The sequence below is a fragment of the Pteronotus mesoamericanus genome, unplaced genomic scaffold (genome assembly GCF_021234165.1).
Source record: "Pteronotus mesoamericanus isolate MK-2021 breed Mesoamerican mustached bat unplaced genomic scaffold, CSHL_Meso_final contig_164, whole genome shotgun sequence".
Classification (NCBI taxonomy): Eukaryota; Metazoa; Chordata; class Mammalia; order Chiroptera; family Mormoopidae; genus Pteronotus; species Pteronotus mesoamericanus.
Window position 1 is genome coordinate 12,086,894 of NW_026555065.1, and position 27,717 is coordinate 12,114,610.

The 27,717-nt window shown below is 42.6% G+C and overlaps 1 protein-coding gene and 1 pseudogene across 2 annotated transcripts in view; one reads left to right on the top strand and one right to left on the bottom strand.

Moving 5' to 3' along the window:
- Positions 1–1,260: 1,260 nt before the first annotated feature.
- Positions 1,261–1,413, bottom strand: LOC129064483 (uncharacterized; annotated as a pseudogene).
- A 3,181-nt stretch (positions 1,414–4,594) lies between these two features.
- RAB27A (RAB27A, member RAS oncogene family) overlaps positions 4,595–27,717 on the top strand; it is an 86,424-nt gene continuing 63,301 nt past the window's right edge. Inside the window, exons 1-2 of one of the 2 annotated variants that reach the window (XM_054565401.1) lie at positions 4,595–4,767; positions 22,075–22,192. The gene's annotated coding sequence lies outside the window, so the exon portion shown is untranslated. Of the gene's footprint in view, positions 4,768–4,876; positions 5,057–22,074; positions 22,193–27,717 lie in introns of those variants that run through there. The other variant, XM_054565400.1, reaches the window with a different exon arrangement.

The window sequence follows — 27,717 nt, forward strand, 5'->3', positions numbered from 1 at the left end:
TTGTTTTTCTCAGCCCATGAGAATAAGTTGCTCATGCGAAGGTTTTTACCCCTAAGTATTTCAGTGTGCAAGTCCTAAAAGTAAGGATATTCTATTTCCAAATACAGTGTAATGATCAAGATCAGGAAGTTAAGATTAATACAATATTATTATCTAATCTCAGATTTATTCAAATTCTACTAAGCCCCTTCTTGTTCTTCAGAGCAAGAGACAATTTTTTCCCCCTGCTCTCAGTCTAATCCAGGATCACATTTGAATTTAGTTGTTGTGTCTCTTTGGTTTCATTTATTCTGGAGTAGTTCCTCAGTCATTGCCTTTCATTACTTTCTTGTTTTTTTCTTCTTCTTCTTCTTCTTTTTTTTTTTTTTGGAACACTGGTTAATTTTATAAAATGCTTCTTAATTTGGGTTTGTTTAATGCTTCCTCATGATTAGATACATTCAGGTTATAAATTTTTGGTAGGAATATTGCAGAAATGATATGTCAGTATGATTTACAGATTCCTATTTTATTCCGTGTGTTACAATCTATGCCCATCACCAGGGCCGACTGCATGATTTGTGGGGCCCAATGCAAAATCAAAATGCAGGGTCCCGGGCCGGGGTGAGGAAGTTATGGAGTCTCCTCATAGGTCCACCACTCCAACCATGGCAAATGGGCAACCCCCAAGGGATTGCAACCTCCATGCCGGGACATGCTTGATTCCTGGGTGGTGGGGAAAGGAAGCCCCTGATGAGTGGCACAGGGAATGTGTCAATGGCACTGACTTCTTGCCATCCCAGGATGCTATAAGGCATATGCCCAGCCCTTACTCCTCTGACACTCATGCCCAGTGGAAGGTGATGGCGGAATGTGGGCTTCCCTCAGGCAAGGGGACCTAGTCAGTGCCCTGAAACAAGGCAGGGAATGCAAGGTGGGGCAAAACCCAGGGGACAAGAGGTGAGGGGTGGGCAGTTGTAGGAGTCAGGACCGTGTGTGAGCAGACTCCATGCCCCCAGCATATTTTATTGTGCCATCACATTTCACTTACAACACATGAATTTAAAGATGAAATTATCGAGAATTCTGTGATTGTAACTCCAGGACACTAAATTCTGAGTGCAGAGCCCAATGTGACATACAAATTGCATGACCATGAAGCCAATCCTGACTATCACTATTTATTTTGATGTTCAAATTGTCCCAGATTTGGCCTGTAAGAACACCTTCAAAATGGCAACTGCGTCTTTTTCTTTTAATTTTTATATTTTATTTTATAGCCAGGGGAGAGTGCACAGGCCCCTACTACCACAAATTATGCAGTGGAGTTTTCCACATTTGGGGGAATGACAGGGTTCAGCACATCCGAAGTGCAATGGATGTGCTGGGAAGACCGCTTTCACAATCATGGTATCTCTCCTGCCAGGTTAGCAGGATGTCTTTCTTTTAAATGTTTATTTTAGATATGAAAAATAATATTTAAACATTATCTAAAAACTGCGTTCAGTTTAACAAATACAAAACAAGACTTCTAAAAATTATAAGTTCTTATAAAATACTTAAGAATATACTTTGACATCTACAGTGTTCACAGTGGGCATTTTTGAAAAATTCTGTTAACGTAGCTTAAAAACAACAACATATTCACAGTCCTAATTAAAAAAAAAAAAAAAAGTCCTTAGCTGAGGAACAGCCCTCTCCCAGGATGGACCCTGTGTCCTTTTGACAGGTGCATGCCATTCTTTGAGCACTTCTTTATTTTTGGGCTCATCTTTTTCTCTCCTAGATCAAATATTGTTTTTCTCTGAAAATGGAAACAAAATTCACATAAAAAATTAACCATTAACCTTTTTAAATTGTACAATTCCGTGGCATTTACTGCATTCAGAGAGTTGTGTAGCTATCACTGCTATCGAGTTCAGGACATTTTCATTATCCAAAAAGAAACTCGACGTGCAATAGCTGTCACTACATGTTCCCCATTCGCCCAGCCCTTGGCAACCAGTCTGCTTTCTGTCTCTAAGGATTTGCCTCTTCTCGATATTTCATATAAGTGGAATCATCCAAGAAGTGACCTTTTGTGACTGATTTCCTTCACTTAGAATAATGTTTTCAAGGTTCATCCATGTTGTAGCATGTATCAGTACTTCAATTACCTCGGTACTCATTGGTTTCAGGACCCTATACTCAATGCATTTTGACAAGAAAAAAATGTTTTAGCACTCGGCGCTTGCCTGGGGTCCTTGCACTAGCTAGAATTTGTATGAGTCATAACACTGCCCCGCAAGAGAAAATGCTTTATCATTAGTTGCTTGCTGGCCACGTGTCAGTTTCGGCACTCATCGCAAGTTCCGGGATGAAATAACGGCTGAGGTACCGCTCTTCATCTTTTTTATAGTGGAATAATATTCCATGGCATGTGTATACCACAATTTGTTTATTGATTCATCCAGTGATGGACATTTAGGTTGTTTCCACCTTTGATGATTGTATATAGTGCCTCTGTAAACAGTTAGGTGCAAATATTTGTTTGGATACCGGTTTTTAATTTTTGGGGGCATATTTCTAGAAATGGACTTGCTGGGGCATATGATTATTCTCTGTTTAATTTTTTGAAGAATTGCCGAATTGTTTTCTGAAGTGACTGCATCATTTTGCATTCCCATTAGCAATGTGTGAGTGTTCCAATTTCTCCATGTCCTCATTAACACTTATTTTTCTTTTTTAAAAAATACTTCTAATTTATTTTTTAGAGAGAAGGGAAGGGAGGGAGAAAGAGAGAGAGAGAAACATCGACGTTCAAGAGGTACATCAATTGGTTGCCTCTTGCATGCCCCCAAACGGGGACCTGGCCCACAACCCAGGCATGTGCCCTGACCAGGAATCAAACCAGTGACCATTCAGTTCACAGACCAGTGCTCAACTTATTGGGTGACACCAACCAGAACTTATTTTTCTTTTCTTTAAAAAAAAAAAAGTTTTTTTTCCAACTGAGTGGGTGTGAAGTGGTATCTCATTATGGTTTTGATGTACCTTTCCCCAATGACTAATGACATGAACATCTTTTCATGTGCTTATTGACCATTTTTATATTTTCTTTGGAAAAATGTCTATGCAAATCCTTTGCTCACTTTTTAATTGGATTGTCTTCTTTGTTATTGAGTTGTAAGAGCTCCTTATATAGCCTGATACTATATTCTTATCAGGTATATGATTTGTAAATATTTTCTCCCATTCTGCGGATCATATTTTTACTCTCTTGATAGTTTTCTTTGACGTACTTTTAAAATTATGCATTACTTTCTCTGGAAAGTCTTGATTTGGTGTCGTTTATCTGTGCTCCGGTGGCAGGCTTTTACTCCCTTACCAGAGATTTTGTCTCACTGTAATGATGTTAACTGTTTACTAGGTCTTTCCAGTTCCTTAAGGGCAGAGACCAACTTATCTTGTTCATTATTGCATCTCCAGCACACCTAATGGAGTGCTTGACTCACTGAAGGAATGACTGGGCCATAGCACCACTGTGTTTTCTGATCTGCCTGGCAAACTCCTGGTGACAGCCCTAACTGCATGCGGGGGGGGGGGGGGGTCGGACGAAGAGGGGGAGCTTCCAGTATCTTATCAGCCATTAGCAGTTGCTGCATTGTTGGCCCCCCACATCTTAGCTGATCAGTGACTCCCAGTAATCTTTCTCTACACATCAGGATGGGGCCACTTTTTCTGTCTTACCCTTAGCCTAAAACAGCCTGTTCTATGTGTGATTTTGTAAATTAGATGCATATCTGAGAAGCTAATTGTACTGTGATGCAAACTGTGAGTAGTTACAGATGGGAAGGACGATGGGGTTGGGCAGGTGGGTGTGGGACTGCTGGAATTGGCGGTGCAAGTAGAGGCACATCTGTGAGATGGAACAGATGAGAGGAGGAGCTGGATTAGGGCTTCCAGTCATTTTGCTCTGTTTACAAGTGGAATTATTTGGCTCAGAAGTGCTTTGCCTGAGAGCCCAAAGGAGCAGGCTCAAGGTCACTGCTCAGACCCACCCAGACCACTGGAGGAGAAATTTGGCTGCCGCTCCGCGGAAACCCGGTGCCCTGAACCTACGCAGCCGCAGGTCCAAGCAGGCCACACAAACCCGCTGGCGCTGAGAGAAGGAAGCGCTGGGGGGCAGCAAAGTCTCACAGATTTCTCCTTACTGTAATTTTTGCCCTTTAAAAAAATTTTTTTTTGTTCTAACACTCTCTTAGAACTTTAATTTAGAATGATTTCATAATCCGAACTAGACTGTACGACCAAAGACCTCGTTTGTCATTTTCTTCCAGGAATTCATTTACTTTTCCCCATATCATTTCCAAAAATGCCAGAGGTTTCCCTCGTCCCAGCAAGGCCATGCCCAGGCCTACCTGAATAGGAGACAGCGGGGCGGAATGGACGATGGCACAGCTGGACACCCCGCGCAGAGCGGGCCCCCAGCAGTCCGCCGGGCTTCGCGAACCTCGGGCGGGCCCACTTTGCAGCTGCTCAGCACTTCTGGTTACAAGGTGGAGACACTGATCTGATGCCCTAGAAAACACCTTTAGAAAGAGCTTTTGGAGGAGGAGATTTGGCGAGAGTCCCCAAACCACACGTCGCCGCTCACGGATTCTGGAGCCGTTTGCAAAAGTCACCCTGTGTTCTAAATGACAACAGCGACCTAAGGTTTCGCGCTTTCCAGGAAAGAGCAGTGGAGACCTGGCTGGGACCCAAGGAGGCGAACGGGACCTTTCCGTGGCTCAGAGGACCACTCAGCAGGTGCAGCGAGTCTGCGAGCAGCGGGCCTGGGAGCGGCGCCGGAGGGCCCCCTCCCCCGCCCCCAGCACCGGCACGGCGTCGGGCGCGGGGGAGGGGGTGCTCCCTGAGGTGACAGGAGGAAGCGGGTGGTGGAGGGTGAAGAGGAGGTCCCGCCCCACCTCGCTCTCCTTTACGGGAAGTGATGTGGGGCCAGACGGAAAATACCAGCTAAGGACCCAAAAAAGGACGGCAGCGGGTTGCTGCAGTGCGCACGGAGGCAGAGCAGCGCGGGGACGACGGGCTGAGCCAGGTGAGGCAGGCGGCTGCCGTGAGTCGGGCAGGCGCGCTCGGGCCACCTGCGCCCGCCAGGTTCCGCTTCATCCCAGAGGGCTGAGCTGGGTAGCGGACCAACGGTGCATCTAGCCCTGGCGCTGGGCTGGAGGCTGCGGCTTCTTCTCTCTCCGCCTCTGAGAGGCTGATCTGGCCAGAAAAGTTGCTTTGCAGCTCCTAGGCCCTGGATGGCCATCGCGCAGACCCGACGATGACAACCGCCCCTAATAGGGGTCTGCTTTGGCGCGAGGTGCTGATGCAGTGTAGTGGTCCCGGTTCGGGATCGGGGGGCTGAGGTCAACTGCGGATGGCATCCAGGTGCGAGGGGCCCCATCAGCGGGGGCGAGGCAAGTTCACTGGGAGGAGAGGAAGAAGGTCCCAGGCCTCCTGGACTGACCTCTAGTTCTTTCCTCCTCTTTACTGTTTTCAGTTGAATTATTGAACGTTTTTTACCGCACTTTGGTTGGTCTGGGTCTGGACAGCAGACTGCCCGGGAAGGAGAGAGTCTCTTCTCCTGCCAGTCAGACAGAAAACTCTCCCTGGCCAGGCCCTCAGGTATTGACTGGTTTCAGTACTGATGTGATGACAGAGTTCAGAACTATTGCCAAAGCCTTGTCTCTGTCCCAAAAGATCACGGATTAAACAAGTGAAGGAAATCTTGTGAGCCCTGGACTTTGCCTTCCCGGCCTCTGGTTCCTGCTGGCCACCTGGGCCACACTGCCTCATAATCTTCTGTCACAGGGCTCTCTTCCATACTTCTGGGCCAACAGCTGTTTTCCCTTTACTGGATGGAGTCCCACTGCATGGCTGGCTCATCAATCAGATGTTGGGAGGGGCGAGGAGCACTATGCCATAAAAGTTTTTTGTAATTATTGCTGATTTAATTTGTTGGTGCTTCACTGTTTCTGTTCCTTTTTTTCCCCCTTCTTAAAAACTTGCTTTGGGGGTGGGGAACACAGTCTGGAAAACAGGGTTTCTGAAGATAGTTGGAAATGAATAAAGGTTAATATAGTGCTGAAAGAACTTGACTGAAGATCATTCTTTTCTGTATTTTATGTTATTTTTGTTCCCACTTTCTTCCTTTCCTTCTTTCTTTCTCCCTCCTTCCCTCCCCTCTCCTTCCCTCTCTTCCTTAATTTCTATGGCCTTCTTTGGTTTTGGTTTAATGAAGTATAATTAATTTATTTTTTCTTTTGTTGTTTATGCTCTTGGTGTCAAATCTAAGAAAACATTGCAAATCTAAAGTCATAAAGATTTATGTCTATGTTTTCTTCAAAGAGTTTTATAGTTTTAGGTCTTACATTTCAAACTTTAATCCATTTTAAGTTAGTTTTTATATACAGTATGAGGTTGGGGTCCAACTTGATCCTTTTTCATATTGCTATCTAGTTCTCTTAATACCATTTGTTGAAAAGACTTTTTTCTTCCCTTTGAATGGTCTTGGGCATCTACTGAAAATCAGTTGACTGTAAATGTGAGGGTGTATTTCTGACCTTTAAATTCTACCCCCTTGATCAATGTGTCTAGTGTTATTCTAGTACCATACTGCCTTGATTACTGTAGCCTTGTAGTAAGTTTTGAAATTGAGAAGCGTGAGTCCTTCCCCTTTGTTCCGTTTTTCAAGATTACTCTGGCTATTCTGGATTCCTTGAATTTCCATATGAAATTTAGGATCCTCAATTTCTTCTCAATTTTTTTCGCCATGGTTTTGTGACAGATGTAAGGGTTTTGGAGTGGGCAACAATCTGTAGGAAACAGACTCTTGATTTTTCCATCCCAAATCTGCTTTTCCCTTAGTCTCCCCCATTTCAGTTAATAGCAACTTCATTTTTCCAGGTGCTCAGGCTAAACACTCAGGAGTCACTCCTGGTTCTCTTCTTTCTCTCATTTCCACCTCTAATCCCTCAGCAACTCTCATTGGTTCTTCTCTGAGAGTATGTCTAGGATAATAACCATTCCTCAGCACTGCCTCTGCTATCAGCAAGTTCCTATCATTTCTGTCACCTGGATCACTGCAAAAGACTCCTACAACACCCCCCGCCCCGCCGCTGCCGCTGCCACCCCTCACCGCTCTGCCGTCTATTCTCAACACAGCAGCTGGAGTTGCTCACTCCTCTGCTCAAAACTCTTCAATGGCTTTTTATCTCAAAAGAAAAACAAAGTCTCATCATGGCCTACGAGCCTTACATGGTATATGGCTACATCATCTATTACTCTCCTTTGCCTACTCTGCTTCAGCCAGGCCTGCCTCAGGACTTTTGCACTTGCTGTTTCCTTTGCTTGGAATGCCCTTCCTCCAAATGTTTGCATGGCTTTCTCACTCATTTCACTCAGGTCAAAAGTCATTTCTGTATTATATGCCTCCTTGAACCATCCCATCTAAAATAGCATCCCTCACCCCTCCCATCATTTTCTGCTCCCTTACCTTGCATTATTTTTCTTTAGAGTATCTATAATACTATCATGTCTGTCTGTCTGTCTGTCTATCTGTCACACACACACACACACACATAATTTGTCTCCAACTGATAGACTATAAGCTCCATGAATGTCAGGAATTTTTCTTGTTTACTATGGTGTGCATAGCATTTAGAATGGTTTCTGGCTTAGTAAGCGCTCAAAGAATGTATTGAATGATTGAAAAGGGAGTGGGAGACTGAGAAATGGATATCGCTCTGCTCGTTCTTCCTCACCATTCCTTCCCATTTTATCTAAGAGAAGCGATGTCCATAGTTACACTAACATCTAAGTGTCTTCTCTTCTGTCCTCCTGTTTTCCCTCTAGATAATGGCCTTGTCCTCCTTGGAAATGGAAAGATAAAACAAGTAGAAAGCAGAGGGCTCCGCTCTTCCCGCAGTCGCAGTGGGGAACCTTCTTCTCTGCAGCCTGGAGAGCGTGGGTGGGGACATTCAGTATCTGACTCCAGTGATTCCGTCTCTTGTGCTGGTCTAGGGGGAGAATGAAATTCCTTGGAAATTCAAGAAATAGAAATTCATTTCTTGATTAAATGACTACTTTAGACTGTCAACTATTTATGTGCTTTTATTTATGTGTCCTTATTTCCATGATGGATTGTAATATCCTGGAGGCCAAGCATGACTTCAGCTCATTTTTGAGACTTATCCTGCAAGGTATCTTAAACAAAAAGGAGTGTTCAATAAACTCTTGCTAAATGTACCAATAAGCTAATGATAAGCCTGGATTTATTTTCATCATTGGAAACTTCTAGTCTATACATTTAATTTTTCTTAGCCAATACCTCCAGGTTGCCTCCTCCTTCTGCTGCTGGTGCAGCAGTATAGGGTTAAGTGGGCTTTCCTGCTGCTCTTTCCCAGTGATAATTGAATTAATTGACCTACGGGGTATGGTAATTAATATTCTATGTTATTTTTAAAATTGAACCTGCCTTCCATTGTTGTTTAAACTTATCTTGGAATGTACCCTACTTATATCTTCCCTGTGATGTGTGAAAAAGAACTATTTTTACATATATATGATATCTATTTTCCTAATAAATTATGATAGATTTGATAGGTTTGTTTTTTCAAAAACAAAGAAGTGCTTGATTGTTGAAGTGTGAGCCCCTATTTAACTATGGAGGGAATCCTTTCACATTGTATATCGAATCACCACTATACATGCTTTAAATAACTTACAATTTTATTGTTATTTAAAAAAAATCCCAATTTTATATGTCAGTTACACCTCAACGAAGCTGAAATTAAAAAAAAACAATAAAGAGTGAGCCCCTAAGAAGCAAGAGTGTCTTGTTATTGTTAAAATAAGATTGCCTTCTGAAGAGAGTGATTTTTTCCTTTCATTGCCTTCATTTTGTATGCCTTGTGCTGTTTTTGCTTGGATCATACTTATGCCTCTGCCTCTTGGTCAGGAAGCTTGAGTTTCTGATCTGGTTTCCCTTAAGCTGATTACCTTGGAAGCAGGCATGAACACTGAGTTGGAGGAAGAGATAAAGGGTGTGTAATTAACTTGGCGTCCACAGGGTGAGATGTGGGAGCAGGGGCATGCAGTGTGTTTTGGCCTCCTGTCTGTTCATTCTGTACAGAGGGCACGCCACCTTCCTTTTCTTCTATGAGTGAGGTCTGATAACAGGCATTTTATTTACTGCTTCATTTACTCAAGAGGAATGTTGAAAGCTCTTCTTCTTTCCTTTTTTTTTTGGTCTCTAGACATGCTTCTCTTGAGGAGGTTTCCCATTTTGTGCCTCAGCCAGTCTTAGAACCACCCACATGTATGGAATCAGACTTTTGATTTTTAAAATTGAACTTTTAATGTGGGCCAGAGGTAGGGTACAATATTTAGCAAAAAAATGCATTTTGGATAAACAATGAATAATATTTTACTGTAAGTATGTTCCATGCAGTATTTGGGACATAGTTATACAAGCATTTTAAAAATATTTGTTGTTTTATGAAATGCAAATTTAACTGTGTTTTGTGTTTGACCTGGTAACCCTAGTTGGATAAATCCATGTTTATGTACAGGAAATACGTTGATCATAATAATGTTCAAAGAATGACTAAGCAATTGCCCATTTTGGTGACTGCATGTGTCCATCCTAAGGAAGGAGAGGAGTTGTAAATTCAAAAAGTATTAGAATGGGAAAGAAGTTGGAGAAGATTCAGTTTTGCTCCAGATTTTTGTAGTTAAGGAAATTCATATCCAGAAACATTAAGTCACGTTGGAAGATCACACAGTGGCAGAGTCAGAAATGAAGCTCTAGGCCCAGTGGTTGCTCTGCAGCAGAATGTCTTCCCTTAAAAGATCATGTATAAATTGCTTATGTTTTTGTGTTGACCTTTAATTACTTTTGTTGCTGCCCTCGAATGATTACTCCAATATCATGCTGTCCTCCCAGTCCCCAGATCCAATATGTGGCTGGCAAAGCTATTCTCATGAGACATCCTTGATTTCTCCCTACAGGCCACGTGACTGTCAAAGCTACCATTTGGTTGTATTTCCTGTAATGATGCAAAAAAAACCTGTCATTCTTTCGACCTATTTTTATTATTTTTAAGGTCTTGTTAATATTTTTATTCCTTTTGAATTTTTATTGTAGGTTGCTTTGATTAAGGTGGACTTACTGACAGTCATTCCATAATAGCCAAGTACTGTATGTCTTATTGAAAGACTGCTTGCTTTGCCTGGCCCACTCCTATGAAACGCCTCATCCTTTTGTATTTTGGTAGGAAAAAATGTGGGAAATACGTGGTAAGGCCCAATGTAGGTAGATAGGTATAGATGACTTACCCTTTAGAGATGTGACCTTATAAAACACTGGGTTATTTTATTATTATTATAAAGTTATTTTTACCTATTTAAGAAGCTTTGGAAATGAACATAGCTTTGTTGATTAATTCATATAAAGTCTTACCAGCTGCCAGGTTAAAGCATAATAATAAAATTGGTTGCCAAGAGACTAAAAAATCTGTTGGTTCTTATTAACTGCAGTTCAACTTCCCTGCTCTGATCCCACCACCTGGATGGCTGACCAGTCTTATCTGGGATGGCTGGTTATGTACCTCCTGTGTATTTGTATCATTAACAAGAAAGACCGGGTCTCAATCAGCTAAACGAAAGTGATGATGAGGTGTTTTTATTCTTGCTGTACTATCCCTCACATGAGAGGACTGAGACATATAGAAATAGGTCATGTCTTAAGTGTTCATTTGAGATACCTAAGAATTTTAAAACATAAGCCACAGTTGTGGTCAGGATTTCTTTGTTTCTTACAATGTGTAATTACTTTTCATAATGAATCTCAGCACTACAAGGGAGTGACCCCAAGAATGAGTAAAAGGGTTTAGCAGCCCTTAGAAAGGTCAGGTATTGTCTTTCCAGTCAGATACTGAAGGCCAATGTGGCCCAGCAAGCTGCTGGCTGTTCCTGCCTGGGCTTTTGTCATCAGGGAAAGGGCCAGCTCTGTATTGCCACCCCCCCCCCCCATCCCACCCTGCTTCTGCACAGAGGTCGGGGAAGCGGGTTATGGTATTTCCTCAGGGAGTGACTTAACCTTGTCTTCCGGAGCTCCTGCTTGATTATGGAGGAACTAACATAGCTGGGAATTAGTTGCCTGGTTTTTAGTCTTTAATATTTCTGATAATTAACTAGGTGATATTATACCAGGGGTTCTTAATTGGGGCTGATTTTGACCTCTTCATGCCCAGGGACGATTTGGCAACATCTGGAGACATTTTTGATTGTTACAACTGGGGAGTTACTATTGGCATTTAGTGGGTACAGGCCAGGGATGCTGCTAACATCCTACAATGCACAGGACAGCCCTCCATGACAAAGGATTATCCTGCTCGAAATGTCAGTGGTGCTGAGGCTGAGAAACCCTGAGTTAGACAAATCCCCGAACCTCTCTGGCCTGCAGTTTCTCAAGTTACTCTCTCTCCACCCCGTATAGAGACTAAGCCTAACTGTACTACTGCTGTCTTTCTTGTCTCTCCCTCATTCCAATTCTGAGTCATTAAATGTGGACTGAGAACCACTGCCCTCAGGGATCATGCAGAGTGAGGTCCTTGTGGCGGGGTCAGGGTGGCCATTTGAAAGGAGTGGGCCCTGTGGGGACAGCCTGTCAATAGGGAGTGAGAGCTGAGCTGCGCCACCTCTCAGCCCCGTGGCTCAGCATAGGTGGGGGAGCCTGCCAGAAGGAGCACAGAGTGTCATGACTGAGGGCTTGGTGCCTAAAATCCTCAGACACCTGTACTGTCAGCACTTCAGGTGGTGGGCTCGCAGATGACCAGGAGGGTCTACTTCCCTAAGGTCCCCTGACCCCCATACCCTTATGCCAGAGGTGCCTCAGACACCAGTTTCCCAAGGAAATAATGACTGGGCAGGCTCTTCATTAATACCCCATTTCCTGCTTAACTAGAGCCTCTCTGGGAGATTGAAAGTCAATGACAAAAACCCCTACCCTGACTCATTAGCCCATTTTGCCACTTAGATTCGGAAACCTCATTTGTTCTTCTTAGAGCATCATGCAATTTAAGAGCTAGAAGGCACCGTAGAAACCACATAGTCCAGACTCCCTGATTTCTAATCAATTACCCATGATTAATGGATGACAGAGGAGGTGTTAGAAGACGGGTTTGTTGATTCCCCATTGTCGTTATTTCTATATCCTTAGGCTAATATTTCTTGATTTTAACCACTTGTAAGATGGGCAATCTAAAATTGTGTTCTGTTGTTCAAAGGAAGTGACTTTCAGATGGAACTTGACTAGCAACCAGCGTCTCTTGAACACTTCTGACATATCACAGGAAGTGAAGCAAGTGTATTATGATATCACCCCCATTAGAGCTGTCCAGAAATACCTTTGTACCCGCTGTGGCTACGCGTCAGATACCAGTTAAGGACCCTCCTTTCTTGCCTGTGTTGCTGCTTTTCTGGTGCCATTCTTGCCTCTGTCGTTCACCCCTCTCCACAGCCCATCCTTCACACAAAGCCAGTGATCTTTAAAACAATGTAAATCAGATGGTATCCTTGTATCCTCCTTCTGTTTAAAATTCCTCAATCGCTTTCCCTTGCCGTTGGTGTGATACCTAATTGTTCGCACCGTGGCCTGTGGGCGTCTGTGATTTGAGCCCTGCTGGCCTCCGTGACCTCCGCTCATCCCTGGGCCTCGACCTTCCAGCCTCATCTGCTCCCTTCTGCTCCTCGGAAATGCCAAGCTCACTCCTCCCTCAGCACTTGCCCCGAATCGTTCTCAGTGCTTTTTCTCCAGATCCTCACCTGGCTGTTCCCTTGGCATCATTCAGATTTAATTTCAAATGTCACCTCTAAGAGGAATTCCTTGATCTCTCCTTGAAAAGTAGCCCTCCAGTCACTCTATCCTATTATTGTGTTATTGTCTCTACAGCACTTATTACTATTTGAAATTATTTTATTTTTCTGATCAGTTATTTATTGCCTGTCTCTTCCTGCTAAAATGTTTTCTCCATGAAGGCAGGGACCTTGTTTTGTGAACTACTCTTTGCTTAGCACCTAGAATAATGCCTGGCACATGGAAGATGCTAAGTTAATGAGTAACTATGTGAGCAGTTGATATAGAGGAGACTGCTTGACAAATTTAGTCCTATGTAATTCCTGATTTGACTTACACACTGGACTTTATTTTATTTTTTTAAACGAACACCAGAATGCCAGTTTATTGATACATGAGAAAAGGAACCGTTAAGCAGGCTTGTTTCTTTGTACACACTCCCTGCAGTAAAAGCTCCATGGGAAGCAAAGGAAAAAGGAGAAGGCAACTTGGTAGGCACAGACTCAGGGCACAGGGACCTAGAAATCAAAAAGATCGGAGAGCTTTAATGCCAGCAGAGGTCTGAAAGATCACCGTGGTAATGGTTCTTCAAAACTGGCTGCCCAGGAAAATCACATCGGGAGATTTTATTTAAAACACACCCCAATCTCTCCCCCCTCCCACCGCACACACACAAAAACACATTTTTGGTCTCTCCTTTGGAGATTCTTTTTAGTTTAGGCGTTAGGTATGGGGAATCCCTATTTTACTTAAAATGTTGCTGTAGTGACTGAGAGTGCACAACCAGGTTTAGGAACCAGGGACCCAAACCCACCTCCGTTCCCAGGTGAGTAAACTGAGGCTCAAAGGGATCATGCACCTCACTCAGGGCCACACTTCTAGTGAGCGGGCAGATGGCACTCAACTCTCCCAGTCTTCTCTCTGTGTTTTTCAAAAATCAAGGTAAGAATGCTAAATGAAATAAATCAGACAGAGAAAGACATGCCATATGGTTTCACTTGTTTGTGGAATCTAAGGAACAAATAAACAAAGTGGAAACAGACTGATAGATATAGAGAAGACTGATGGCCAGAGGGGAGAGGTGTTGGGGGACTGGGTGAAAAAGGGAAAGGGACTAAGAAGTACAAATTGGTAGTTAGAGGACAGTCATGGGGATGTAAAATACAGCATAGGGAATACAGTTGATAGCACTGTAATAACTATGTATGGGGCCAGGTGAGTACTTGAAATATAGGGGGGAACACTTTATAAAGTCTGTGAGTATCTGACTGCTATGCTATATATCTGAAAATATCACAAAGTCATAGTGAATGTAAACTGAAATTGAAAAATAAAAATTTAAAAAAAAAACATAGAAAGAAAGACTTTTTGGAACAGAGGCAGCCCAGCCTTGGAAATTGTTGGTTTATTACTTTTCTCTACATTTACATGTAACTAACCAACCGGTTGGGTGTCAAACAGGAAATGCATACAGCATAGTTTTGTTTGTTATTTTTATCACCCGGCATTAGACCATTTAGATTTTAGATCTGGGTCTGTAGAGCGATGATAAAAATGTGGTTCTGGGACCAGCAATGTCAGAACTATTTGGGAGCTTGTTAGAAATGCAGATTCTCAGCCCCACACCAGACCTACCAAATCTGAAACTCGGTCTGTTTTAAACCGTCCAGATGATTCTGATGCATAGGGAAGCTTGAGAACAACTGTGCACCAGGACATCTTGCAAGCCTGCCGTTGGTTAGTGCTGCTGGCCTCAGCCTTTTAGTTGGTGACTCATTAAAGTCGAGGCTTTAAAGTAAGCCAGCCATCTGCTTTCCTTGGTGACATTTATTCAAAACAGAGACTATAGTTATAAGTCTTCATTAGAATACCATACACACAAGAAAGGAGAGGGGATGGATTAATACTATTGAACATCTGCTGTGTGCAAGCACCATGCTTAAGGCTATTACTTGTTATCTCATTTAATTCTCACAATCTTCTATGGAGATATTATTATCCCTCTTTTATAGATTTGGAATCTGAAGCTGGTAGTGGTTAAATGTGGTCTTCCTACAGGTTATTTGTCCACCTATCATTGTACATTGTGCTGTTTTCTCCCTAGAGCTGCTGCTCTCAGACCTTATTGCGCATAACCAGACCCCCCTGGGAAGCTTGTTATAAATGTAATGCTTTACTCTCCTTCTCAGAGATCCTAATTCAGAGGCCTGGGTGGAACTCAGGACTTTGGATTTTCAACAGGTGATCACCCCAGGTGATCCTGCTGCCAGTAGCATCAGACCAGACTTGGGGAAATTCTGTCCTGGACCCGTTCATTTTTGCCCCAGTGGTTGGACCAGATGCTCCTCAAGGCTTCTCTGAGGCTCCGTGGTTCTCTAGTGTTTCATGCTCCCAGGCCTTAGGCACTGGGAGGGGGTTGGGGGGTAGGGAGTATGTTGGCAGAAGAAATATAAGCCCGGGAGGAGGGAGCTTGGGAGCCCCTATGGAGATGTCTCTCATATGCCTGGCTGCTCATTCTCTCTGCTGCATCTTGGAGGGTTCCCGGGCCATGTTTTGGCTTTGAGTAACTTGTGATCCTTTCCATTATAACCCTAATTGTGCAACTTTTCTTATAGCAACTTCACCCTTGTGTTGTTAGGGCACATAAAAGTGTGCAATTTTCTCCAGGATGTAGTTAATATCTATCGACTACTGAGATACTTCAGCTTCTGAGGTCAGAAATGGGGTTTTGTCTGTTTGATGATAAGAACCTTTATTTTTCATGGATAGAATTGACATATTTAGTGAATGAGTTGTCAGTCCATTGTAAGACAGTGATTTGGTGCCATGATGACAGAAAAATGTAAGGCACAAGTTTTAAAGAAAATTTCAGGTATCATGCCTGCTGTCCTTCTTTGTGAGGTGGCATGCTGATTTCTGCCCAAAAGTTTAGAAGCAGCTACTGACATAAATACTCTAAGACATATGTTATGTGAAAAAGATATGTGTATCAAAAGCTATCAGGCCTTTGCCCAGTGGAGAAGTCAGTAATGTTGAAGTATTAAATTCCTTTAATATTATGGAACAAATTGTGTAGGACCAGGGTGGAAATTCACAAGTGCACACACTTCAGCTGGCCAGTAAGAAAATAACCAAGGTATGGGTTAGGTTTCTAAGAACAATTTGTTTGCCACTGATATTAGAGTTGATAATAACTGAGCACAGGGACTAGGGCTAACTACCATTTATTGAGAGCTTACTATGTGTCAGGAATTATACAAAATCCTCTCATGTATCCCTCACCAGACTTTCAAAGTATATATTATCCTTCATTTTATAGATGATGGAACAGGCCCAGAAGGATTAAGTACTTTGCCCAGTGCTGGGGCTGGGATTTCCAGGCACTGAGGACTTCCGGGGTGTACTGGCATGGTTGGTTACTCTGAGCGTCACCCCGCTTACTGACCCACACTTGATAGTTAGGAAGTAAGCCCAATGGGTTCTGAGCAGTCAGGCAGATGGTTCATATGTTGAAACTTGCTTATTAGCCTCACAGGGAGCCCTTCAGAACATTTCTTAGCGCCCATTTTCCTCCGTTTTGTACACAGTTCTAATAAGCTTGGTCATTAGGTTTCCAGGTGCTTTGTCTATTAGAAACTACACACTGGAAGGGAGAAGGGGTGACTCTGGAAAGGCACACTGATTTCTGTGGTGAAAGACAGCCAACTGACTGGCAGGGAAAGGTGTGGGCAGGGAAAATGTAATATAAACTAATAAAAGATGAAATCAATACAGAGGTCAGGAGGCATTTATTACAGGGCCAAACATATCTTAATAAGAAGAGCTATTATCGAACATTTACTATGTGCCAAACACTGTTTCAAGTACTTTATAGGTATTAAATTATTCAACTTAATTAAATAATTAAAGTATTACCAAATAATTCTCTTATTTTCCGTTCCACAGATGAGGTAACTTGCTGAAAGTCACACAGCCAGTGAGTGGCAAAGCTGGGATTCAAAGCCAGATAGCCTGTTTCCAGAGCTCGGTCCCGCTTCAGTGTGGGTTCAGTGTGGGTCCAGTGTGGGTCCTAGATCCTGAGCGCCCCACGTCAGTGATGTTCATTGTGATGCCCTGAATCATCTGAAAAAAAAATTAAAGTATAGGCGCTCCATTTTATTTTGTATTATTTAATTGTAAAGATTTTATCAAGGTTATATGTGGACATCGATCTACAAGGCGTGTTGAAAAAACCATCAGTCTCCTCCCCCAGCTCATTTCCTGCTCCTTAGAGCCGTCCGCTTTCAATTCTTGCAGTTAATTGACTCTGGCTGGTAATTACGTGCCCTGTCTCTAAAGGACATACTCATATTTCTATGGTCAATTTTGTTTTGTTTTCGGCATTACCGATGGACACTTTATTATGGAAGAAGAGAATTTCAGCTTGGTCCTCTGCTTACCCTGATCACCCATATACACCATTTCCATCCCCTCCTTCTTCCCTCAGTATATCACAGTAGATCAATAGGTTTGTTTTTAATTACACATAATTGAATCATTTTGATGACTCAGAAGGTTAGTTATCACCGTAATGTCAACATACAGGATTTTGGTTCATTTTGCTTGTCACTGTGTTGTGACATTAAGCACCACAGTCAGGGTCCCAATAAGAAACAGATAACACTTTGCATTGGAATATGCCAAAGAAGGTCAAACCGCTATTTACAAAGCTGTGGGTCATTGTAGAAGAGCACAAAGGATAGTGCAGTAACTGGAACAGGGAAGGCTTAGTGGAACCCAAAGAACAGAGTTGTGTAAAAGAGGCCACTCCCAGTCAAGGGACATACACACTCTGAAGCACTCCTATGAGATTCCCAGTGGTCAAACTAAACTGGGATCCGTAGCCTTCAGAGGCAGAGACTGGATGGAGAGGGATGGAGCGAGCTGGAGTGCAATCACAAGATATCTGGCATGGCCCACCCAGTGTCGTCTTCACTCTTTGTTGCAGAAGCCATGTATTCTGGCTGGGTTGCCATCCCATCCCGGTTGGGGTGCGTGCAAGAGGCAACTGATCGATGTTTCTCTCCCACATCTGTGTTTCTCTCTCCCTCTCTCTCTCTTCCTTTCCTGCTCTCTAATTGCCTCATCCACTTGTGCAGACCATAGTTTCCAGATTGCTTTCTTGACTGAGTGTTATGTGTGCTGCCTTTGTTCACTATGTTGTTGGCTCCTTTTTATCTTTATGTGTTCCCTCCTGGGTTGGGCAGATTGTCCAGAGAAGATCATTTGCACACCAGTTTGTAGAGAATGCCTGCCTTCTGGAAGTCATTGTGTAGGTGGGCGGTGGAGGGTGTCTCAGTATTTACTATGTAACTTCCCACTGCCTTGCTCTGTCTCCACTGACATTGGGATGCCTCAGAAAGCCTTCAGGAGTTTGACCCTCAGAGTTTTACTCTCTGCAGAGAATAACCTTTGACCTCTGCCAGAGCTGAAGGAGTCATAAGGCTGGGATCTAAGCAGACTTCCACCATGTTTAGCCCTGACCTTACCCTCCCCCACCCCCAAAAGTGTTAGGGACTGTGAAGGCCTAAACCTTTCAGTGATGAGTTGCTTCTTAGTTTTCCCTACTGGCAGATCAGGAGTCAGCTTTCCTGGTCTGCTAATCGGTTACCTCCTGTCCACCTACTTTCTAGCTTCCAATATTTTATTGCTGTTATTTCCACTCACCTTCTTTGTTCTTGCTAAGTTTATGTCTAACAGAAATAAAATTCCCTTTATTGTTACAGTAGTGAGATTTGGCCGTCTTTATCCTGAAGCCTGAAAGAGATTTTAGAAAGCTTTCCATGCAAAGGGTCAAAAAAGGCCTTGTTGCTCTTCTGGGAAGGCTGATAGTTCTGTGAAAAATGGGGTTGTCTAAATTTCACTTGCTATTCAAAGTGTAGTTCTAGGACTAGGAGCATCAGTATTACCTGGGCATCACCCACGTGCTTGTTATAAATGCAGATTCCTGGGCACCTCCAGTGGTATTGAATCATAATTAGTATTTTAACAAAATCCTAGGAGAGCCCCCTTGCATGCTCAAGAGTGAGAAGTGCTAATATGAAACTTTATTCTACTTCTGTAATTAGACTAAGCTAACATGTATGAATTTTAATCTGGTATTTAAAAATCTTGTTGCATTCCTATACTAAGTTAGTCTCCAAATTCTACAGGTTGCCATGAGATAATAAAGAGGAGTATATAAGTTTTCATAAAAAGGCTCCCTTTCCCCATTTATATACCGGGGTTGGAAACAGATGTGAACCAAAAATTCTGCGTTGCTATAAGAGATGTCAGACTGGTTATGTTCAGATTTTTTTAGTTGCCCACAGTTCTTTAGGTTGGTGATGGTGTTACAGAACAGCCAATGCTGTTTCAGAACATTCAGTGGGGTTCTACTGCTCACCGCCTGCAGGGAAAACTCTGGAGTCAGAAGTTTGGTAAAAAAGGGCTTGTTTATTTAAAGGCTATACAGTTTTGGAATCCTGGAAGGTTTCTGCCTCAGAGCCCCGCTAGCTTTAAAACACCCAGAGATGCATAATCCTGCTGCCCTCTGCCAGGCCAGTTCCAAAAAGTGTCTGGAATCCCTTTTCCCATATTAAAGTACCACCCTTTAGCCCTGGCTGGTGTGGTTCAGCAGATTGAGGGCTGGCCTGTAGGCTGAAGGGTTGCCGGTTCCATTCCCAGTCAGGGCACATGCCTGGGTTGCGGGCCAGGCCCCCAGTTGGGGGCATGTGAGAAGCAACCGATTGTTTCTCTTCCTTCCTCTCTCCCTCCTTTCCCTTCTCTGTAAAAATAAATAAGTAAAACATGATAAAGTACCATCCTTTGGGGAACGCAGATATCTATAGCACCATCATTCAGGCAGTTTGGCTGGTTCCTGGTCACTGTTTGGCTCCAGGCACCTCTCCCAAGTCTGTGCTTGCCAGAGTCTGGAGCAGTTCAGCCCACACTGCCACCACTTTCTGTGTGGGAGGGGTGTCGGGAATATTCCCAGATTGCGCAGGACCTGAGGCCCACCGGCCTCAGGAACTCAGACCTGTGTGGCTGACTGGGCTAGCCAGGGGAGGGGAAAAGCTGTTTGTTCTTCTGAGCCTGGCATTTTAAAGGCTCGGCCCAGAAATCCATGCGTGACAGAATGTCTGACTTTTCATCAGTGTGTACCAATGTCCCCCATTTTTGCCAGCTCCCCAGTGTTTTTGACTCTCTTCCGGCTGCCCTTTTGCACAAGGGTGCAATGTTCCCAGCCATGTGCAAGGGCACACAAGCGTCTTGGTCTGAGGCGGGGTGTCGGCCCTCACAGCTCACGCAGGCTCTGTACAAGCTTCTGCCAGCTGCGTCACGAGCTGCTGTCTGCCAGGGCAGCACGTGTTCACACAGTTGCATTGCCTTTGTTTACAGTAGCTCCAGGGTGTGGGATGGCTGTCATGCAGTTTTCGTCCTCTTCCTGCAGACCTTCGAGGGTGGGTGCTGGCCCTTGGGGTTTCTACCCTGCTCCCCACTAATCAGACCAGAACCCTCTGTTACAATGGGACGTCGTAAATTGGTTAGACTGAGTCTTTGGTGACACTCTGAGCTGCTAAAGTCAGAGGGTGGCAGAGGACAGAGTCATTAGTTTTATGTCAAGCGTCTATCTTTCTCAGTGACAGAAAAAATGTTCAATAAATGATTATGGAATGAGTAAGTCAAATAAGATACAATTTCTGTGTTCAAGATATCACCAATCAACAGGAAATAAATTGATAATTATCATACAGAGTTGACCAGTTTGAGGAAAGAGTAGTACAGAGAAGGGGTATTCAACTCAGCATTGCTCCTTAGAAGAAGGAGCCAAAGGGCTAAGTCTTCTGGGTACAGAGCTTGGTGGGTTCAGAGCAGTGGCTCTCAGTTCAGCAGGTACCAGAATCACTTGGAAGGCTCATTAAAACAGAATGCTGCACCCTGAGGATTCCTGATTGAGTAGGCCTGGGGTGAGCCCAAGAATGTGCATTTTTAACAATTTCCCAGGTGATGTTGATGATAATGATTTCACATTTTGCAAACCACTGGTTTAGAGAATTACAAATAGTTCTGGTGGCTGGAGGCAGGAGGCAGGGAGTGGTAGGTGACACTGAAGGCAGAAGCCTAAGGAACAGGGATTTCATTGTGGAGGTTGTAGGGAGCCATTGGCAGGTTTTTCAGAGGAGAGTGATGGACCCCCGTTTGCCTTTTGGAAAGATTCCTTTGGGTGTGATGTGGAGGGTGGATCAGTGGTGGGGCCAAATTGAGGGCCAGAAAGCCAAATAAGTGGTTAATTGTAGCCATGTAGATGAGCAGTATAAGCTTGGAATAACAGGGAAAGAATAAATTTGGAATAACAGGGGAGAAGGAAAGAGCCCCAGAATGTGGTGGCCAATTGGAAATGGGTGGGGAAGAGAGGGAGGAGCCAATGAGGACCATCAGATTTCTGGCTGGGTGTATGTTGGGACTGTGTTACTCAACACAGAGAGAGACGTGGGTCTGAAGCAGGGTCGGGGGAGAAGAGCAAAGGAGGTAAGTTGAGGGCACAACATATTGAATTTGAGATGCCAGCAAGGTATCTGGGCGGGCATCTTCAGTAGACAGTTTTACTTATGGGTCTGGAGGCCAGGAGCGAGAGTCTAGTAAGCCAATCAGCCCTACTCCTTCCACCACTTCCATTATCTCCTTTATCATTTGTTTGGATCAAGGAGCGAGAGTCTAGTAAGCCATCCAGCTCTACTCCTTCCATTACTTCCATTTATCTCCTTTATCATTTGTTTGGATCAAACATTGTATTTGTAAAGAAACAACATTAGTACAACCTTGTAGGGGCCTGAGGACAGGATGATTTTAAAGATGTTTTCTCAAGAAAACAAATGTTCAACTTTATTGTTTGGGGAAAAAGAAAGAGTTGAAGTACGTACTAGTCTTCTAATACTAGAACAGGTTAATACAGCCACTTTCTGTCTGAGAGGCCAGTCAAACGGGGTTTTGGTAAGCTTGAAAGGGTAAAATCACTTGACTGGTCTGCAGACCATATGATGAACAGCTGAGACTAATTAGCTGGATTGTGGGTTTTTACAGAGATGCCTGATTTTGAAAGTTGATGGGGACAAACTGCATTTCAAAAGACTCTTTTGAAAAACTTTTGAAGTAGGTGATTCTGACTTTAACATTTTTCTTTGTATTAGACAAAAAGTAAGCTTTCTGAAGAGGACGTGTGATTGGAAATTGTCTAATTGTTGAAGTGCTGCGAACTCCAGTCTCCAAAGTCTTAGAAAAACAGCCAAGGATTTATACTTTGTCAAGGTATGGTTTTACATTTATCTTTTTTTTGAGGAGTTTTGAGTTCTGCCATGTCAATTTTGAGATACTTAAAGTGTATACAATTTAACATAGAATACCACTGCACATATTAGTGTTTTTTTTTTTAAATCAGAGACTTCAAGATGTCTGCTAAACTTGTTTCATTTGAAAAGTGCATTTTCAATGACCAGAGAGTGGGTATGAGTACTGACTGCATTTTTCCTTTCTTTTATGTACTTTAATAAAGTAATAGGTTTTTATTATCAGATAATATGTTGATTAAGAGAGCTGACTAAAGAATTAAGTTACTCTGAGAGGCTTGTTCATCCTCTGGGGATTTTATTTACAACAATTCAAACTTATTGGGATTTTGTTTTTAATATTGTTAATAACTTTAATGGAGGAAAGCTTTATGTTAAGTATGTGTTTTAGTATAAGGTGTATTTTATAAGGTATATTTTTCTTGTGAATTAAATTTGTCTTCAAATTATTAATATTGTTAGGTGTGGTAATGGCATTGTGGTTATATATGGCAAAGTCCACTTATTTTGGGGGTAAGTAGTATGCAGCAATGAGAGATCTGGGTGATGAATATGATGGCACATTTTATTATACAATCCTCTCTACTTTTGGGTTTGTACTGCTTGTTTGTTAGGCCTGCCATAACAGAACACTGAGAACTATGTAGTTTAAACAATAGACATTATTGTCTTCACAGTTCTGGAGGCTAATAATCTGAGATAAAGGTGTCGGCAGGTTTGGCCCCTTCTGAGAGCTGTGAAGAAAGAATCTGTTCCAGGCCCTTCTCCTTGGCTTGTTGATGGCTGCCATCTCCTTGTGTCTCTTCTTGTCATCTTCCATTTATGAATGTCCAGATTTCTTCTTATAAGAACACCAGTTATACTGGATTAGAGTTCACTCACTTGATTATCCCTCTAAAGGCCCTATCTTCAAATAAGGTCACATTCTGAAGTACTAGGAGTTTGGACTTCAACATACAAATTTTGGGGCAACACAGTTCAACTCATAACAGATAAATTGGAAAGATTTCATATCACATTTTAAAGACTTGCCTACAAGTGCATTCAATAATCATTTGTTAAGCTAAGAACCTAGACTGTGCTTGGCTATTAAGTGAAGATGAAGGAGACATGGTCTTTGCCCCCTAACACTGGTTTAATCAAATGTATGGATGTAACTTCCTGTGTACGTGATTACTTATCTCTTCCATTGGGCTCCGGCCACTTTCCCAGTAGCGGTCCTGGGGGCGCAATCAGAGTCCTGGCACATGGGCAGGCCAATATCCTTTGAGAGGCACTTGGAAGGGCTCTCTTACCCTGAGTACCCTCAGGATAGGCTAGGAGAGTGGGAGGACCCTTAACATTCATCTAGTAAAACCGCCTCATTTCACAGGTGAAGAAATTGAGGCTTAGAAGTGCTAAGGTCCTTTGGCTGATTAGTGTCAGAGCCAAGGCAGTACCTGACTTCCACTTAGTGTGCTGACCGATGTTGTTTTGTTTTCTTTGCCACAAGTTCATGCTTCTCATCTAGGGCTGAATCCAGGGTCCCATTATGAGAAGTCACTGTGGGAAATAACCTTGATAAAAAGCTGACATTCTCTGTCAAGATTCTTGGATTATAGGTACTAAAAAAAAGGGGGGGTGGCTTTGGAGTATTTATTCATAAGGGTGTTTCATCCTTAAACAAAGGCGTTTAATCACATCTTGGCTGCTTTCTCAGCATCTTATATTTTCTCCTTATTCTTTCCAGACACAGTACTCAGTGGCCCAGCAGCCATTAGAATGCAAACAACAGTTTTTCTTCTTTCTTGCCGCTGCCCACAGGACAGGAACTGTGGCAGAAAGAGAATGCTAATGAAACCTTGCCAACCAATAAGATGGCACCATGGCAACCAGGACCTGTGCATGTTAGCAGGCCTCAGAGCCCAGGGCTACCTCCGCTTCTGCCCTCTCTAGACCCTTAGTTCCTGAGTGCTCAAAGAGGAAATGCTCACCACATTCCTCTGTTTCTGTTTTCCCTTTTTAGGATTAAAGCTTCCTGAGATATCTGCCCATCTTTTGCTATTATTGTTTCCTACTTCCCTCTGAGGTTGGTTGATTTAGAGCTAGAGCTCAGGGTTTAGCAAATATGATAGCTGATGAGTCATATAACACACCCATTAAAAACAAAAGCTGATTTTTGCATAAGCCATCGTTTCTCTTTCATGCGGTCTTTGCAATAGGATGGCTTCCTGCTTTCTGCGTTGCTGTGTCTGGGCGGGGTCCCTGCCCTCTGGGCGGAGCAGAGGCTGGATTCGATGGGGACTGGAGGGTAGGGAGTTAAAAAAATGAGGTAAGGGTGCTGCCAGGGAGATGAACTTGAACTGTTACTGCTTCTCTGGAGACAAGAGCCACTTTGTTCAAACAAAAGCTGAGAGCCTCGATTTTTTGTTTCCCTATTTCGTACTTTATTATGAAATACTCTACTTCTCTACTCCCTGATGTAATCTGCATGGGGATCCTTCAGCTATGAGTGATAGATTCATCAGTCAGCAATATTGAATGGATCTGCTGTTTCACAAGAAGAAGTTCCAGACTTTTAAGCTTACACCTCTGTGCTGTGGTGACTGACCCAGCTTAGAGACTATCATTTAAAAAAATCTTCTAAGTGTCCTTCCTGGATCCCTCTTACTGATCCTTACATTCTGGCCTTCTCTTCACTCTAATTGTCCATCTTATTTTTCCCTTGGCCTCAAGAAATCAACTATATTGGATGACTCTAAAATCCATATTGTTAACCCCCTCCTCCCCCCTTTTTTTTTTAGCTCTACTTTTGTTTTCCAAATGCCAATCAAACACAGCTCCCTGGATGTCTCCCAGACATGACAGACATTTAATTGGTCATGTCCCAGGCAGTATAATGTAGCTGAGAGATATCTGGGTTCAGATTTTGGCTCTGCCTTTTACTAGCTGTGTGACCTTGGAGAACTTAACCTTTCTGTGCATTAGTTTTCTCATCTGTAAATCAGAGAGCTCACAAAGTTGTTGTGAGGATTGAATTAGTATTTTAAAGGGCTTAGAAAAGTACTCAGTAAGTGTTAGTTATGATCATTTCAAACCATTTTTTCCTCTTACTTAATGATAATACCACGCATTCAGTTACCAAGCTAAAAGTTTTGGTTACCTTTAATGTCTATACCAGTCAGTTAAGAAGTTATACTGCTTTTCCTTCTTCCTAAATATATCTTGAATTAATCCCTTCCCCCTTATCCCCACTATCACTGATACAAGTCACTCACGATCATTCCCCATAGTCTCCTGATCCTCTGTGTATTCCCACTTGCCCTGTGGCTGCCACAATGATCTTTGTAAGGCACAAACCTCGTGTCCTCTCCTTCATAAAAGCCTGCGGTGGCTTCCACTGCCCAGAGGTTAACACATTAACATGTTAGTGCCATATAGGAGTCTCTACAGGCCTAGATCCCACACACCCATCTTTTCAGCTTCTGTTTGGACACATCTCTCTGGTCCCAATGAACCCATTAGCCACATCCATCTGCTAAGTCCCTTAAGTGCATCATAACCTTTTTCCGTCCCAGTTAGTCAGTCAGTCAGTCAGTCAGTCACCCCGGTACTTGATCCTTTCTCATGGCTCTAAGCCTCGCCTGTGTTTTGTACTTGAATATTAGATAGCTTTTATCTAATTCCATCAAAAATCAGTTACACCTTTTATTGGATTGGCATCAATCCATTTTGTTGACAGTGTCTGTTCTCTTCAAAGGATAATGCTTATTTGACATACGATGTGAAGTCCTTTACCACATCGTCCTGTGAACTATCCAATACTTTTGGCAGTTATAACTAGCACAGTAAGACAACAAATAAAAAAGGTATAGAGACTAGAAAGGAAAAACAGAATGGAATATTTTTAGCTGTCTAACAAATTATTAGAATTAGTGTAGTTAAGTAATAAATAAATATATATGTATATATATATATATGTATATATATCTCACAATAGTGACAGCAAATAAAGTACCAATAAGCCTAAGGGTCTTTATGAAGAGAATTTATGTATTGGCAACATTTTTAAAGCATTTAAAAGAAATAAATATGTGGACATAGATGGGTAAATTCAATATCATGAATATGGCAATTATCTCAATTTCACCTATAGATTTAATACAATCCCATTCAAAATTCTCTTATGGTTTCAGAGGAACAGAGATGGAAGTGTGAAAGGTCAAGGGTGTCCATAGTAAAGTGGAGGGGACTAGTCCTCCCAGATATAAAGTTGTATTGTGAAGTCATAGTAATTAAGGTCCTGTGACATTGGCTCAGGGGTAGTGAAAATGACCGAAGGGGCAGAAAAGAGAGAGCCCTTAAATAGATCTTCTCATATATGTTGAATCACTAGGGAAAGGATAATTTTTTTTTCAATAAATGGTACTATGACAATTAGGTATCCTTCAAGGAAAAACAATGAAAGTGGATCCTTCATACACCTTAACAAATTACCAATGGATCAAAGACTTAAATGTAAAAGGCAGCACCTTTAGGAAGTAATGTAGAAGAATGTTTTTATCACCTTATCTAAGGAAGGGTTTCTTAGGCATGATATAAAGAGAAATAACTACTAAAAATGTTGATAGATTTGAATACTTGAAGATTGAGCCACTGAAAAGTGCAAAGACAAACCACAAACAGGAAGAAGATATTTGCAACATCTGTAACTGACAAAGGACTAGTATCAGGAATATATGAAGAACTCCTTCCTGCATGCCCATCAGAAAAAGACAACCCAATAGAAAAACAGAAAAAGGATATGAATGTGTTTTTTCCATAAGCAGAAACTGAATGGCCAAAAAATTAAAAAAAGATGCTCAACCATATTAACAATCAGAGAAATGCTAATTTAGACCACAGAGTGTTACCATTTGGAGAAGTCTGACAATAAACACCAAATGTTGAAGATGTGAAGCTGGGAGTGTGAAACACTGTATTGAACAATTTGGCATTATCATACATTGCTGAACATTCATATACCTTCCCCAGGAATTTCATCCTTTGTGTCTACCCCAGAGCAGAGTCTCCCCTTTGGTGTGACCTGAAGTGGTTCAGATGTGTCGAGATGTTGACTCACTCTTCTCTCAGGGTAGATGGGCAGGGTCTGGCATTGCTGGAGCCCCCAGGTCTGTTGTCCTCAGTCACGAGCCTTTGCCCCAGTTCGTGATACAAATAGCCCGAAAAAGGTTGGGAAGCGATTTCCTAGAGAAACTCTTGCTGGCATGCATCAGGAGACACACACATGCATATTTATAGTAGCAGTGTTTTAAATGAGAGAAAAAAAAAGGGGGGGGGCTGTGGTTTAGTTAAGCTAATTCTCCTCTGAAAACCCACAGGCATTAAGTAATTAGTGAAGGTTTTGGCATGTTCTTTCTTAACATCAGTGGTAAAAGTGGTAACTATTTCAAGCCAGATGAGAAGGAGGCCAAAGGAAGATGATATTACTCCTGGCCAGTATGTGTT